This window comes from Macrobrachium nipponense, chromosome 1 (genome assembly GCF_015104395.2).
Source record: "Macrobrachium nipponense isolate FS-2020 chromosome 1, ASM1510439v2, whole genome shotgun sequence".
Taxonomy (NCBI): domain Eukaryota; kingdom Metazoa; phylum Arthropoda; class Malacostraca; order Decapoda; family Palaemonidae; genus Macrobrachium; species Macrobrachium nipponense.
In genome coordinates, this window is record NC_087200.1 from 20885881 (window position 1) to 20900796 (window position 14916).

Sequence of the window (14916 nt, forward strand, 5' to 3'; positions counted from 1 at the left end):
ACTTACCAGTAATTAATATCGCTTCGAGTTTCACTCGGAAGCTAAAAATGTTAAATTCACGGGTCGCACTAATTTGTTTTGGGGTCAGTGACTAAGACCCTGGCCACTTTTAGGGAGAGAGAGGAAACTTGGCAAGAGCTCCCTTGTGGAAGGGTTGTAAGAATACTACCACCATGAGTCCTGCATGTCTTAAAAGGTGACTAAAAGGAAAGCTGCTGCCTTGCATTCTTACTTTTTAGTAAAAGGCTAGGCCCACTGCCAATAACTGGGTGGATGACAGCAATGGCATGCAGTCATAAAAAAATCCTTGCCAAAAAATAAATCATTCCTGATGTTTTAAGGAATATGAATGCAGCTAGGGAGTCCCCTGCAAGCAATATATGTCAGAATCCTCCTACTAGCATGATGAAAGATAAAAGCAGGTACATGGAATGTTGGTACACAAACAGGAAGACTGAGGGTTAGATATGTCCATGTAGATCCATGGACATATCTAACCGTCCACCCCCAACATTAGGAATGGTAATGAATTTTAGACTAGAAAACATGCAAACATTGCTAAAATGTTTGCTGTTTCCATACCTGACAAGTCTTTGCATGAAGATACTCCCTTGGTTATCGCTCGTCTTACCATATACATACGTCGTGGCGTGGCAGTATAGCCAAGGGTCGCCTACTATTAGCAGATTCTTTGCAGGAAAGGTCAATTCCGATTGCTAGCAAATACAAACAAGTTGTCCCTGCCCTGGGCATAGTAGGAATACAATTACCATAAAAATATAATGTCACCAATACCCCCCAACATTAAAAAACCACAAGCCAACCATAAAAGACTGGAGGGCACTCCTGGTACATAGTACCTCCAGGGTCTCATAAAAACCCGACACCACATTTTCAAGGCGAAGAGAAAATAAAAGGAAGGGTTGCTTCCTATGCCACTTTCCCCAACACCACACCACCCACAGATAAAAGACCCAATGTACTGCAATTATTGTATACTGTTTCAATTTCCTGATGGTAATGCTCCACAAATAGTGATTTACATTTCCAGAAAGTTACCTGTAAAATAGAAGCAAGCCTTAACTTTCCAGGAAGCAAAGGCATCATCTCCAATGCAGGAATGAGTTTCTGTGATAAGATCTATGAGGAAGAATGCCAGAGCATTCTTTGATAGTGAACAAGAGAGATTTTTAACCAAACATCACAACTCCTTTGAAGGACCACATAATCCCTCTGTTCTATGGAGATAATATTTCAGAGCCCTCCTCACAGGGCATACAGCTCTATTTTCTTCACCTAGACAAACAATATTTGTCAGACTTTTAATAACAAAAGAGCAAGACCAGGGTTTGGAAGGTGCCTCGTTATTTGCCAGAAAACCAAAAGAAAGGGAACTCGCTCATCCATTGCATGGACCTTACTTATTCGTTGAGCCATTGCCAAGGCCACTAAAAATAAGGTCTTTTTCGTCAAAATTCCCTCAAGAGATTGAGCACATAGGCTCAAATCGTGAGCCAGACAGTAACTTAAGTATTACTAACTTAAGTATTACATCCACATTCCATACAACTACTACTACCTCTTATAGTTTCGTGGTGTCAAATGATCTTATAAGATCCGACAGATCCTGATTAGAGGTTAGGACTACCCCTCTATGTCTGAAGACAGGCCTAACATGCACCTGTATCTTTTGATCGTGGAGGTCAATAGACTTCTAGAGGTTCTCAGGTAGAGCAAAAAGTTGGCTATTTCAGCTACATCTGTTTTAGTAGAAGAGATACTGTGTCTCTTACACCAGGCTTGGAAAACTGCCCACTTTGCTTGGTATACTCTGTCAGAGGATTGCTGTCTATATCCAGCTATAGCTTGTGAAGCTGACCTTGAAAATATCTTCTTTCGGCTATAACTGTGAAACTGACCTTGAAAATACCTTCTTGTTAAGAAGTTTTCCCGACAGTTTGAGGCCTGTTATGGCCAGAGTTGACATTCCCTCATGAAACCTCTTGAAATGTGGTTGTCTGAGTAGATGAGACTTTGAGGAGGTAGCAACCTTGGAAAGTATACCAACAACTCTAAAGATTGGGAAACCAATCTTTTGTTGGCCAAATAAAGTATCATCGAAAGGTTTCGATGGGCTCGAGCCTTGTTTATAACCTGCTTCACCATGCTGATAGGCAGGTGGAAAGGCATATAGGAACTTGTCTGATCAGTCTTGTAGCATGGCATCTGTTGCCCATGCTAAAGGATCTGGGGCTGGAGAACAAAACAATGGGAGCCGATTGTTTCTGGAAGTGGTGAACAGATCGAAAATCAGGGTTCCCCACAACTTTCAATGATCCAGCAAGTCTGTTGATTTAGAATCCACTCTGTGAGTAAGATATGGTTTCGGCGGCTCAATTCGTCTGCTAGAAACATGGGTCTTTCTTTGAATAAAGCGAGTTAGAAGTTCGGTGTTGTTTTGATTCGCCCAAAGAAGCAGATCTCTTGCCGTCTCGTACAGGGAGAATGAATGAATTCCCCCCCGCTACTTTATGTAGGACAGGGGAGTCATGCTGTCTGAGTGGACTGCTACTGTCATGTTGCAGACTTCCAACTTGAAAAACTGAAGACCTAGATGCATTGCCTTCAGCTCTTTGTCATTTAATTTATATGACAGTCCTGTTATTCTGATGACCATGTTCCAAAAATTCTTTTGCTCCCCAACCTAGATCGAACCAGAGTAGAAGTCTAAGTTGCGGCTCAGAGGAAGGAGTGACTTGCCCTCCAAAAGCCTTCCTTCTCCATTCCACCAGAGCAGGTCCTTATTTCTAGAGTAACCTGGAACACAAAAGAGTCCAAACGCTTCCTTCAGTTCCTGTGCATCATTAAGAAAATCTGGAGTGGTCTCATGTGAAGTTTGCCTGGAGAACTGTTCTACCGATGATAATGTTCCCAGAAGGCTTAACCATTCTTTTGGTGAACAGCTGTTGAGAGACATGAACTTGTTTATTGTCTTCAGACAAGTACTCACTCTTTTAGGGGAGGGAAAAACCCAAAATTTCTGAGCATCTATCATTACCCCTAAATAAATAATTTTTTTAGAAGGATTCATCTGTAACCTCTGAAGGTTGATCGTTAGCCCAACTCCTGGGCTAAAAGCAAGTCTTGTGAAGGTCCTCCAAACTGTTTTCTCGACTGAGCTTGCAACACCCAATCGTCAAGTTAGAGGGAGATCTTCCCACCCAATATAGTAATTTCCCTAGGAGAGCAAGAACCCTGGTAAAAACTTGTGGGACCATCAAGAGGCTGAAAGAGAGAAGACGGAAAACTGGAATATTCTGTTTCCATAAACAAAGCGTAGATACTTTCTCAACTCTGGGTGAATAGGTACGTGTAAGTAAGCGTCCTGCATATCTATTGACAATATCCAGTCCCCTGGATGATAGTCTCTACTAGCTTTATTGTTCCTTCGCTGAGAAGGGACAAAACCTCTTCCAACGGGGCCAAAAACATCTTTGAGTATGCGAAGTATACTATCAATACTACAGGTGTGTTGACCAATGGATGCTATTCTTTAAAAGGACATTTACTATCTAAGGTTCCCCCCCCCCCCCCCCCCCCCCCCCTCTTTCCTGCCATCTCTCCCAGAAGAGATGGAGTCTTGAAGTTGCCACCAACCTGAGATCCTGAGAAATATCTCTCACTGCTGCCACGAAAGGGGTGTGTCTACAAAGAGAAACAACTACGGTTAAGAGTGGATACTTCTTGAGTCCATCTAGATGACTGGGATACGAGGTCCTGTGTGCTCTTCTTTTGGAGATCAGACAAAATCCCAAAGACTGTGGACTGTGGAAACAAATGGTATTGATCTAATGGCGAAAATACAAGTGCTAACTTCTGAGAGGGGTATATAACTCCCTTACAGATAAAGAACACCATAGTTCCCTCTTCTTCAAGATCTATTGTATAAAGGGAAGCCAATTCCTGGAAAACATTCAATTCTTTAATTGATGCACAAAAGCACTCCTAACCAGTCACCATCACTATTTTGAGGTACCACAGTATAGTCATTAATCTTACACACCAAAGTGCCAACAGCCCAGTCCAAAAAACTTAGCTCTTCAAATACTTTAAATAAGTTTTTAAGCAGGTGGGCTAGCTCCGACATGCTAAACATGACCTTAGCAGAAGAAAAGGCAGACCTGTATGAGGAGTCGATCAACGCAGAGAAGTTCCCCTGGGAGGAGGCATATATGTACTCCCAGAGCAGGTGCTTTTCCTGTAGTGTGAAGATATCTTCTCTTAGATAATCTGGAAGGAGGGAAACTGAAGAAGGACCTTAATGATTTCTTCAATGAAGAAGAAATAAATAACTTGGAAGCCTTGAAGAACTATCAGTCTGTGAGTCTATCAGAAAAGTTGAAGTGGGTGAAGATGGGGCTACTGGTGAGAAAAACACTGGCAAGGTAACCAGAAGATACCTTAGCAGAGAGAGGTGGCTGTTATGCCACTGCTTGGTCATTTACCCAAAGTAGGGTAAACGACATGTTCACTTACAGAAAGACCACTTTTTTCACTCTATATTTAATTGGTGAAACAACAATACGTACGATTTAATCTTTAAGCATACTAATCAAAAAGTCCATCAACAAAATGAGATATATGAAACCGCCATACGAACTATAATAAGCATTTGAAGTCTTCGTAAAATGTGTTCAAGGCAGTTTTTAAATCCAATATGGCGTTGCTTTGAATTGTAACTAGTTCATCACTCCAATGGCGGCCACGTCCTTCCCAGCACCCATTTGAACAATGTTTACATATATATGTAACATTTACTGATACATATTACTCAAGATTATGATTGTAATCAGTAAAATAAAACAAAATTTCGTTGCCTACAATAGTGAGAGTATTTGAAGTCTTATTCCCGGGGTCATGCTTTGAACTGTAATGCATTTTTACCTTGTAATCAGTGGTTTTATCCTTACTGCTATCATAACTGAAACTCCAGTGCTTATTTGATTGTAATTATACATATTTTGTTCTTAATTCCCACCAAATTCTTCTTGAAATAAGTGAATTTGTTTATAATGATGCCGTGGCAGGAACAATTTTTCAGCCTTATTGTATACATTGGCGAGCAGACGACGCATTAGAGAATTGTTTACGACAAAAATTTTGTATTTTTTGCTAGCACTTTTTGTTTATTTGTCTATATTACTATTTTCACTTTTTTAGCTTTGTTATTTTTAACAATTAATGATTGCATGCTAGGATGGCAAATGGGAACATCATTGCCAATTTAGTGAAGCTTGACACAAACACCTTTACAAACTGTTTCCATGAATTCAAGCTGCAATAGTAATGCAATAATAATAAAATTGCTCTAATATTTATGTATATACATATTACAAATAGATAAGCTAAATTCACTTATTTCCACAGTTTTGTGTAAGTCTTATCTTCAGTTAGGAGGTAAACACATATCAACTGGCAACAGCTCTTGCTGGGACTTGAATAAACTTATGTTTTCAGTCTTATTACTTCAGCTGTTTAGGCTGATATATCCTGTTCCTATCCCCCTGGTTTTAATTTTTCTTATAATTTGTGTATATATCGATGTTCTGATGACCCTTTTTGTAAGATGGTTTGTTAATCATTGCAGTCCCTTGAAAATACGACAAAAGCATCTGTCATGAAAGGTTTGCATAATAAACTTATAGGAACAATGCTGCCTTATGCCTTCATCTTTGAGATTGTTTGTTCTGTTTGTATGGTGCTTTTACATTGCATGGAACCAGTGGTTACTCAGCAACGGGACCAACGGCTTTACGTGACTTCCGAACCATGTCGAGAATGAACTTCTATCACCAGAAATACACTTCTCTCACTCCTCAATGGAATGGCCGAGAATCGAACCCGCGACCACCGAGGTGGGCGCAAACACCATACCAACCACGCCACTGAGGCGCAATCTTTGAGATTGTATCCTAAGCTGAGAGTCACACTAATTGGATTCACAAACTCAAGCATTCATGGATTTCTCTCAGGAACATTTCCCCCCTTTAATTGAGGAAAATTTGCCTATTTGCGGAAAATTCGCCTATTCGTAGTATTTTTCTATGAGAAATACCCAGAAATTCCTGTTTTTTTTTATCTATTTCATCATAAAATGCACTTTTTTTGATAAAACTATTAAAAAAACCAAGTATGTATAAAAAATTTTAGTGGGTTTTTCTTGAGTTTTAACTAACAGAATAGGCTGTTTTCAGTGTTTTTATAGGAGTTCCAACTATTCCCAGATTCTAACTATTTAGGGAAGCATAGAGTGCCGTGACCGTGACGTCACGGGTCATGTGCTGGGCCACTTGGCTGTTTTTGCTCCAAAAGAAATAAAAAGGGCCAGATTTGAATCGCCCATGGAATCGTTAATATTGCGAAGTTATCATTTAGACCCAAATAACTTAAGAAAAATGTTATTGTCATGATACAATAAAGTTTTATGCATACTTACCTGGCAGATATATACGGTGTATGGCCCACCCGACCTCCCCTCAGGAGACAGGTGGAAGAGAAAATCTGTCTTAGAAAACGGGAATGATTCCTATTGCCGCCACCAGCGGCGGGGCGGTAGATCACCTGACCTACCTGTAGAGTGTGCCGCGAAATTCGAATTTCTATCGGGGACGACGGAGTCTATAGCTAAGTATATATCTGCCAGGTAAGTATGCATAAAACTTTATTGTATCATGACAATAACATTTTTATGCATTCAACTTACCTGTCAGATGTATATACTTAGCTGATTGGCACACCTTTGGCGGAGGGTAAGAGACAGCTAATCTACTGAAATAGACAGGAAACAACATATGTTGTAGGTAATAAAATTAAAAACCTTGATTCCTACCTGTGTTAGCGAAAGACTTCATGGCTACTGCCTAGGAGCACGTATCGCTTCAAGAGCCTCAGCGAGGTAGTGACCTCATGCTAAGAGTTCTTGATGGTCTGTTACAGGGGTCTTACCCACTTACGCTTCAGAACCTTAGGATCTTTGTCAATGGGGTCCTATCCACTTACATGACAAAACACCTTGCCTATTGGCATGATCATAGAGCACGACACTAATCCCGATTACCTGATCCTCATTGGGGTTAGTACTACGACTGAAAGGAGTCATCCCCGAACATCCTTTCAAGCAACCCACAACTCAACAACAATATTAAAACTAATTATTAAAAATATTAAAAACAAATTTAAGGATCAGCGTCTGCTCCATTTCCCAGCATAGTATCCGCTGATACATAAGGTCCAAGAGCGAAACATTTATCGTATGTTATTCTAACATCCTTTAAATAGTGGGATGCAAATACTGAATTGCACCTCCAATAAGTTGCTGCTAAAATGTTTCTCATGGACATATTCTTCGTAAAAGAAAGGGAAGTTGCCACAGCCCGGACTTCGTGAGCTTTCACTCTCAGCAGCTTTAAAGAGTTCTCTTGGCAATTCCTATGAGCTTCGGTAATTACATTTCTGACAAAGAATGCCAGTGCGTTGGGGTTTCTTACCGAACACCAAAGACCTTGTCGACATCCCTGAAGCTGTGTCTTCTTTTCTAAATAAAATTTTAAGGTCCTGACTGGGCAAAGGGACCGATCCAACTCTCTTCCTACCAGAGAAGAGAGTCCCTTGACTTCGAAACTTCTAGGCCAAGGTTTAGAAGGGTTCTCATTCTTTGCTAGGAAAAGATCCTGGAAAGAAATGACAGCCGAGTCTTTTCTAAATCCCACCCGAGAGTCCAAAGCATGCAATTCACTGATCCTCTTAGCAGTTGCTAGAGCCAACAGGAATATGCATTTGCTAGTAAGATCTCTGAATGAGATTTTATCTATAGGTTCGAACCTGTCCGACATCAAGAACTTTAGGACAACGTCCAGGTTCCAACTCGGGGGAATCGACGATCTCAATTTCTTAGTCTCGAAAGACCTGATGAGATCATGAAGATCCTTATTATTCTCGAGATTCAGCCCTCTGTTTCTAAAAACAGCTGAGAGCATGCTCCTATATCCCTTGATAGTTGATACGGCCAATTTGGATTCTTCTCTCAAGAAGAGGAGAAAATCCGCGATTTCGGTTACAGAGGTATTGGAAGAGGACAGCTTCTTCGACCTACACCATCTACGGAAAACTTCCCACTTCGATTGGTAGACCCGCAGGGTAGAGGCTCTGCGGGCTCTAGCAATTGAAGTTGCCACTTTCTTTGAAAAGCCTCTCGCTCTGACCAGTCTTTCGATAGTCGAAAGGCAGTCAGGGAGAGACTTTGGATGTTTTTGTGGAACCTCTCGAAGTGGGGTTGTCTGAGCAGATCTGTCCTGTCTGGTAGAGATCTGGGAAGTCCACCGTCCATTCAGTACCTCTGTGAACCAGATTCGGGAAGGCCAAAAGGGAGCAATTAGAGTCATTCTCATTCCTTCCGATGCCACAAATTTCCTTACTACTTCCCCCAGCAATTTGAATGGTGGGGAAAAAGGCGTATGCATCTATGCCTGACCAATCCATGAGGAAGGCAGCGATCGCTGTGGCTCTGGGATCTTCTTCTAGCGAGCAGAAGTTGTCTATTTTCCTGGAGAGGAACGTGGCAAACAGGTCGATCTGGGGTCTCCCCAGAGTGACCATATTTGTCTGCAGACTCCTGAGTGGAGCATCCACTCTGTCGGGAGAACCTGGTTCTTTCTGCTCAACCTGTCTGCCCTTAGGTTTTTACTCCTTGGACAAACCTTGTACGCAGAATAATGCCCCGTTCCTCTGTCCAGGTTAATAGAGCTCTCGCTATTTCGTTCAGAGAGAAAGAGTGAGTGCCCCCTTGATTCCGGATGTAAGCCAGAGCTGTGGTGTTGTCGGAATTGACTTGAACTACCACCCCTCTGACTTCCGCTTCGAAGTATTCCAGGGCTAGATGAATTGCCAGGAGTTCCTTCGCATTGATGTGCAGAGTAGTTTGTTGTCTGGTCCAAATACCTGCTACTTCCTTTGGACCCAGTGTTGCTTCCCCAACCTGTTTCCGAGGCATCGGAAAACAACACTCGGTGAGGGTTCCGAATCAAGAGGGACACCCCTTCGTTCCTTGTTAATGGGGTTAACCACCACTTTAGGTCGGATTTTATCCCCTGTTGGATGGGAAAAACGTCTGACAAGTCTCCTGTCTTTTGACTCCACATCCTCTTTAGATAAAATTGCAGAGGTCTGAGATTTAATCTTCCCAGGGAAATGAACTGCTCTAACGAGGAAAGGGTGCCCAGCAGGACTGAGCCATTCCCTCGCCGAGGTCCGTTCTTCCCTAAGAAGTTCGAGATCTTTTCTAAGCCTCGAGTAATTCTGTCTTGAGATGGAAACGCCCGAAAACCCCGAGAATCCATCTGTATCCCCAGATAGACTATGTTCTGTCTGGGGATCAATTGTGATTTCTCGAGGTTCATGAGCAGTCCCAGAGATTTTGTCAAGTTCAAAGTCTTCTCCAAGTCCTTCAAGCACTGAATTTCCGATTTTGCTCTTATTAGCCAATCGTCCAGATAAAGGGATATATTTATCCCCTCTAGATGTAGCCATCTCGCAACATTCATCATTAGCCTCGTGAACACTTGAGGGGCCGTTGAAAGGCCGAAGCATAGGGCTCTGAATTGGTATACTTTCCCCTGCATCATGAATCGGAGATATTTCTTCGATGATGGATGCAGGGGGACATGAAAGTATGCATCTTGTAGATCTAAGGAGACCATCCAATCTCCTGGACGAAGAGCCGCAAGAACCGATTTTGATGTTTTTCCATAGAGAACTTTGTGTTCTCCACAAATCGGTTCAATGCGCTCACATCCAGGACCGGTCTCCACCCTCCCGAGGATTTCGGAACCAGAAAAAGACGGTTGTAGAATCCTCGGGAATGCGGATCCCGAACCACTTCGATGGCCTCCTTTTGCAACATTCTGTTCTACCAGTTGCAATAATGCTTCTTTCTTGGCAGGGTCCCTGTATTGGGCTGACAGTTCCCTCGGGGGTTCGTAGTCAAGGGAGGTCTGTCTCGAAAGGGGATCATATATCCCTTTGTTACCACGGAAAGGGACCAAATTTCTGCCTGTCTCCGAGCCCATTCTTCGGAAAATTTGATCCGAAGTCTGGCTCCTACCGGTGCTTGAAGGACTGTTGTCTCATTTCGCTCTCTTGATAGGTCTGAAGGAAGACCTACCTCTCTTCTGCACTCCTCTCTTCTTAACAGAGGGTCTGGCCGAGGTACTCCCTCGAAAGGGCTGTTGAGGAGCCCGAGTCTCTCTCTTAATCGGACCCGAAGTCCTAGATTTCTTTGCAGATTGGGCCAAGAGATCTTGTGTGGCCTTTTCTGTCAAAGAATGAGAAATATCTTTCACTAGATTTGAAGGAAACAATTGGTCCGACAGAGGAGCATACAGAAAGAGATGACCTCTGAGTAGGAAGTAACTGCTTTCGTCAGAAAAGAGCTAAATAAGACTCTCTTCTTCAGAATACCAGTTCCAAACAGAGAGGCCACCTCTCCTGATCCATCCTGAACCGCCTTGTCCATACAGGAAAGAACACTATGAAGGACTTCTGGACTAAGAGATTCCTTCTCTTGTGTCTTTTTGGCCAACACCCCAAGGGACCAGTCTAAGAAGTTAAAAACTTCCAAGACATTAAACAATCCCTTGAGGAGATGGTCCATCTCAGAAGCCCCCCATGTGATCTTTGCTGATGACAAAGGCTTGTCTCCTAGACGAATCTACCAGATTCGAAAAATCTGCTTCGGCAGTGGACGGGAGAGCTAGACCCCGTGGTTTGCCCGTCTCGTACCAAATTCCCTTCTTTCCTGATAGTCTGGAAGGAGGGCAGGTAAAGACTGTCTTCCCCGCCTTCTCCTTGGATTCCAACCAATTTCCTACGAATCGGAGAGCCTTGTTCATGGAAATGGTAGGCTTCATTTTAATAAAAGATGATTGTTTCGGGACCTTCGTGCTTGTAAATAAGGACCTTGGAGAAGGAGGAGCAGTCGGGCTTAAAGTCCCCAAACTCTTGAAGTAAGAGGGCTGCCAGCGTCTTGTAATCTGACAAACCCGGAGCCGAGTGATCTTCAGAGTCCGAAATCTCTTTTCCCTTCCAAATCCAATCCGAAGAGGATTGTTTATTTCCAGCAGGAGACTGGCCTCTTGCAACATCCACCCCACTCTCGCAAGAACGACGACCGCCTGTGCGATAACTTGCGTCCCTACGAGAGATAGGTTGATCCTGCAAAACGACCTTATCCTTCTCCTGGCAAGAGCGATGGCCGCTTGTGCGACACCTTTCTCTCCTGTCAGACGAAGGATGTCCTCACCTATCGCTTTCTCCGGAACCACCTATGTCCTGACAAGGAATACGGCCGCTTGTGCGACAACTAGAGTCCTTGTCAGGTAAAGGAAAGGTTTATCCTTCCGAAAGCTAAACAAATCCTCTTGGCTTAATTGTCTTTTGGAAGAAGTCCGTCTCTTATTTGTCACTTGGTGGGCTCATTGCGCCGGATTGGCGCTCGTGATTCCTTGCGCCAGGCTGGCGCTTTCAGGGCTGGCGCTTCATTCGGCGCATTTCGGCAGGGTGGCGCTTCTGGCGCATTCTGGCGCATTTCGCCAGGCTGGCTGGCTTCTGGCGCATTTTCGCCAGGCTGGCGCTTCTGGCGCATCAGGCATCTGGCGCTTCTGGCTCTTCTGACTCGTATGGAGTCTCAAACGCATCTGGCGCATTGCGCCAGGTTGGCGTTTTTTGGCGCATTCTTCATATCTCTGAGTATAAGCCGAAACGAATTCCGTTTCTTCTTTCCTTCCCTTCGTCTTCTTTATAGGAAGGAAAGAGTCCTTTCTCCTGGGAGTTTCCTTAGTAAAAACTCCTACTAAGGCCAAAAGTTGCTCCTGCAACATTTAAGGAATTAATTTTCGCAGCCGCATTCTCTTTTTCCTTCCCTGATTCAGGTGAGGGATGTCTAGAAGCGGAAGGAAACTCCGATTTCCGTTTAGGAACCAATCTCCTTTTCTTCTTCTCACAAGGTGATAGATCGGAGAAAAGCTCAGGGCTTGAATCCAAAGGTTGGAAGCCTTTCCAAACTTCTCTTTTAAGGGGCGTTTGACCCAGTTTCAATCAGAACTCCATCCCCTTACATTCGGTGAAGAATCTGACGAAGAAAAACACTTCTTTAGGATGCTTTTTCGATAGCGATCCTTGGCAGTTCGGGTCGTCACAGAATCTGCCGAGGGGACGCCTGATCGGTGGGGATTCTCCGTAACCTCCGTAAGGCTTTCGACATTCCTTCTCCTCTGGGCCTGTGAGCTTGGAAGAGGTCTAGGCCTGGGAGCGAGACAGAGCCGATCAGACGCACCCTCCACTGCACTAAGGACACTTAATTCACTATCACTGTGCTTACCTTTCAACGTCAGCATTTGACGTTCCACCTCCTTTGTAGCGCAGCTTTACGATCTGCAATTTCGTTGCCCGGGATTTTGCAGTCTTCAGTACTAGAGGAATAAGATGAGAGTTTAGGTTAGGTGTTAATTTATATAGGCTCGTTAGATGCGGACCTACTTACTCTTCTGGAGGAATCCTTTCCTAGCCCCTATCACATAGCTAATTTCCTTAAATATTGATTTACATTCTTCCATTCTTCTCATTCATGTTTACGCATTCATTCATCACAGGTGTTTAGAAATTGAACATTCTTCCTTCTACACCCGCTTACAAACTGTGGATGGGTCTACCGAAGCTTTCGGTAGCCTCACCTGCATGCATCCCTCATTTACCACTGTCTCTCACCGTAAAGCTAGAATCCGACATCAGAGAATATCCAAACCCAAGTTCAAAAAACAGTCAGCGAAAGAGTATGCCAAACCAAAGGTCCAATACGTACAAAATACCCGCTTGAAGGTCAATAGCATGAAACAACGCAAATCAAATCAGGAGTAACAACAACAATGTTGCTGTAAACGGCCGATAGAGAAAATCTGTCCTTAAGAAAACGGGAATGATCCTATTCCGCCACCAAGCGGCGGGCGGTCCGATCACCTGACCTACCCTGTAGAGTGTGCCGCGAAATTCGAATTTACTATCGGGGACGAAGGATCTATGCTAAGTATTATCTGAAGTAAGTTGAATGCATAAATGCAATTTTCGAACAATTGTCATTTGTTCCGATCGTATACAAACACCGTCCTTTAAACAATAGGAAAAGAGCTCACTTCTTGGTGGAGGAATCTAAGTCCCTTTAGAATGAACCAGACTGGGTTTTTCGTCCATCCCGGGAATGCCTCCCTGGTCCGTAAGGCGGGGGGGATCCAAGCCTCTATCCGATTGATCGGGGTGGTGCCACCGCAGGATCATGGTCGACCTCTGGCCGAGTACTAAGAGATGAGCAACCGTATCTCTTCGTAACCATCATTGTAAGGACTTTTTCCTGTACATGAGCAAATATAAAGTCTGGGTTGTGCTCATGTAGCATCCACTTCCTCCTTGAGGAGGATAAGTGTGGAGATACACTCCTAATCCCTATTAAAGGTAGGATGGGCTCGGTCGAGTCTCTTAACTGCAGCTGACTCCCTTCCAGCGTGGTCACGACCGTATCCCTCTGCCCACAGGTAAGGTAGAGAAAGATTGTGAAGAGAAGCCAGTCACACTCTCATTCGCACATCAGTCTCCCAGTCCTCCAGGAATCGATGCTGTTTCTGCCTGCTCGGGTGCTGGGTAAGCTTCCAAAAACGTGTTTGAGGCCAGCCTACCACAGGTCACCAAGGAAAAAGTATCCAAGGACTTGTGGGCAAGTATCCCGATGTAGAAGGACGTGAAGGTGGGTTCTGGTTGCCCCAACATCTGCCCTTCAGGACCTCGCCACGAGAAGTTCTTACGGAACGCTAGGAGGGTCGATACTTCTGACTTCGTGGGCTCTCGGTCGAGCGTACGGATGTCCGTCGCTACCTTCAGCCTCGTAACGGCTCTCCTGATCACCTCACGTAGCCAGAAAGAAAGCGTGTTCGTGAAACTTCTTTTCTTGGTAACCCCAATGGCTAACGAGAGGCCTTCGTACACTCATGCCTGAGGTGTCGAGTTTCTGCTTCAGATTAGCGCCGTCGCGCCCTCACAGGACAAAGCAGCATCTCATCCGCATCGTATCGTGAAGTCCAGAAGGGAGGGGAATCGTGAAAGACTCGAACCTGTCGTCAGGGATCGACGTGATTCTGAGTCTTGGCTACGAATTCGGGACGAGAATCGAAGCGTCACAGATCCCACATCCTCTGGTGTTTTTTAACATCATAAAAAGACCTATGTATTTCCCTACTCTCTTTGCCGATCCAGGGCCAGCAAGACGAGGGTCTTGAGGGTCCCAGATTCCCTGTCTAGACGACTCTCGGAGTGCTCGAAGGGTCTTCGAGTCAACTCCTAAGGGACGAAGTGCCACATCCCCACGCAGGGGGCCCCTGAAGTTTTCCCTGGGTGGTGCAAGACCTTTCGAACTCCTCATTAGCAATGAGAATCTCGAACGAGTTCGAGATGTCCAGTCCCCCTCATTTTTTAGACGAGCGCCGTGCTGCTCTATATCCTTGAACTGTGGTACTGAGAGGAGCTTCTCTCGGCGTAGAAACACGTAGGAAATCTGCTACCTTGAAGATTGGCTTCTGAGAGGAGACAGACCCTGTCTACGACACCAACACAGAAGACGGCCTCACTTCCCCTGGTACACAGCTGCAGAGGACTGTCGGACGTGTCCCAGCCATCTCTGTTTGCCGGCGCTACGAGAAAAGCCTCTCGTTCGCAAGAGATGGTGGGATAACAGCAGCCGGTGAGTTGAAGGACTGACTGCTTGGTGGTACCGTTCTAAACTTGTGGCTGGCTAGAGGTTGTGCCGAATTGGGTACTCTC

At 44.4% G+C, this 14916-nt stretch overlaps 1 protein-coding gene across 2 annotated transcripts in view; it reads right to left on the minus strand.

Annotated features, from left to right (window-relative positions):
* The window catches only part of LOC135219156 (actin-related protein 2/3 complex subunit 2-like), a 152955-nt gene that overhangs the window by 84431 nt on the left and 53608 nt on the right, over positions 1-14916 (minus strand). The gene's annotated exons all lie outside the window — the stretch shown is intronic.